This window comes from Echinops telfairi, unplaced genomic scaffold (assembly GCF_000313985.2).
Source record: "Echinops telfairi isolate 266 unplaced genomic scaffold, ASM31398v2 ScPeMD7_7458;HRSCAF=8496, whole genome shotgun sequence".
NCBI classification, from domain to species: Eukaryota; Metazoa; Chordata; class Mammalia; order Afrosoricida; family Tenrecidae; genus Echinops; species Echinops telfairi.
The window spans coordinates 16,344,528-16,346,734 of record NW_022111358.1 but is presented as its reverse complement, the minus strand read 5'-3'; positions in this window follow the sequence as shown (position 1 = coordinate 16,346,734).

Sequence of the window (2,207 nt, the reverse complement as noted above, 5' to 3'; positions counted from 1 at the left end):
GTTGAACCAACAACCTTTGATCAGCAGCCAAGCACTGAACCATTATCTTACCAGGACTCTTGAAGCCTCAGGAGAGACCTCAAGCTAGAACTGCCCAGCCAGGCTGCTTGCCAACTCCTGACCCACAGAGACAATTGTTTTAAACACTAAGTTATTGGGTCAGAGGAACTGAAATGACCAATCGCCATTCTCCCCTTACACCATCCAATGGGCATAGGAAAACCTCCAACGCGGGCCAAATTTAACTCTCGTCTGTTCTGTGCCTGCCGTCCAGCTGCTGAGTGTAGTTGGCAAAAACACAGAACCACGCAGAAAGTCCTCCCCTTAAACTCATGACCATTAACCATCATGGTGCACGGGGTTGCAATGTCTATGTAGCACCGAGGAGAAACCCGCGTGATGAGAAACAGAGCAATGTTGGGCCAGTCAACCTAGACACATCATGGAGAGGCTGGTGGTCAGGTCTGGGATCAGTAACCACCTGAAGCTGTCGCTCCCGGGAGGGAGGCTGACTGAATGTGGTTGGTGAAGGTTCCTGGGGCGAAGCGCCCAGCAGTGGGAGCAGCTCCAGGGGCAGCAGCAAACTTCAGCACAGCTGGAGGATCTGACTCTGACCTCAGCCAGGTGTTCAATGGCAGCAGTGACCTGAGCAGCCAACAGAAGCTTCTTCCGGGTCCTCTTCAGGTAGCTGATGTAGACGCCATCGCTTTCCCATTCGCACATGTACTGTTCCATCCAGAAATCAAGGTTATACAAGACAAACCAAACCAATAAACAAAAAAGCTCACAGCTGTCCAGCCAAGGCTGCCTCATAGCAACCCTGTAGGACTGATCGGACCTGCTCCTGTGGGTTTCTGAGCCTGTCACTGTTAAGGCAGTGGAAGGGGCCGTCTTTCTCCCGAGGAGTGACTGACTGGTGGTTCACATGGTTGACTAAGGGTTAGCAGCGCAAAGTGCAGCACCATGCCACCAGGGCGGTAAATGGGTTCCTAATGCAAGGAATTTGAGGACAGCCGCCTTCTTCATCTGCAGAACATCAAAGGTTCTGGCCATCATGAAAGTATCCCCTTTAAGTTACAACAGGAACCCAGGACAACGCTGTATGGACCCTTCTCTGGGGTAGCACTGAAAAGCACAATAACGACGTTTTTTCCTTTTCTTTTTTTAATCATGTGACTGGGGGGCTCTTGCAAATCTTATAATAGCAACATTTCCCCTAACAGCCTTCTTTATGTATAAACATGTCCACAAGGCAAAGCCCGGGGCTGATTTACTTTTTCAACCTCTAATACACTCTGATCCAAGCTGTCCCGATGGCCCAATGGCAATGATGCTTCTAATCACATGGTTTTGCCTCTATGTCCAACAATAGGAGCCCTGGTGACTTAGTTGTTATGAGTTGAGCTGTGATCTGCAAGGTCTGCAGTTTGAAACAACCAGGCGCTCCTTGGGAGAAAGTCAGGGCTGTGCACTCCAGCAAAGAATTCCAGTCTCAGAAACACCCAGGGGTAGTACCCTGCCCGAGTCAGAAAGGACTCGATGTCAGTGAGTTGAAAATACTCTGATCCAAGCTGTCATTATTATCCAACTGCAGTGACACATCTAGTCACATGGCTTTGTCTGTATGCCCTACACTCGCTGCCATAGCGTCAGTGCTGACTCATAGCAACCCCCTGTGGGGCTGAGACTGTCACTGATTACAGGAGTAGAAAGCCCTGCCCCCCCACCCCCCACAAGGAGCTGCTGGTGGTTTCAAGCTCAGCCCTTGTGGATCCAGCCCAACATGTAACCACTGCTCCACGGGGCTCATGGTGTATGAGCTACAAGAGCACACCATTGTTTTCATTGATGCCGGTGTCTTTGCAGTCACTGATTTATCAACGGTTCTGGTGTTTAGCTCTGGAATTCGGTCCGATACTGCCTTCGGTGGCTTTCAGGAGATAGTCTTTGTGAACCTCCATCAATCACTTTTTTGAGAATGAAGTGGCAATTGAAGCAAAAGAAAGGGAAAAAAGAAATTTAAAAAGGACTTCCCCAGTCATGGTACTGTATAGCACCAATGAAACATACAAAATTTTTTTAATTGGGGGCTCATACAACTCATCGCAAACCATACACACATCCATTGTGTCAAGCACATTGGTACATTTGTTGCCATCATCATTCTCAAAACAGTTTTTTTCTGCTTGAGCCCTTGGCATCAGCTC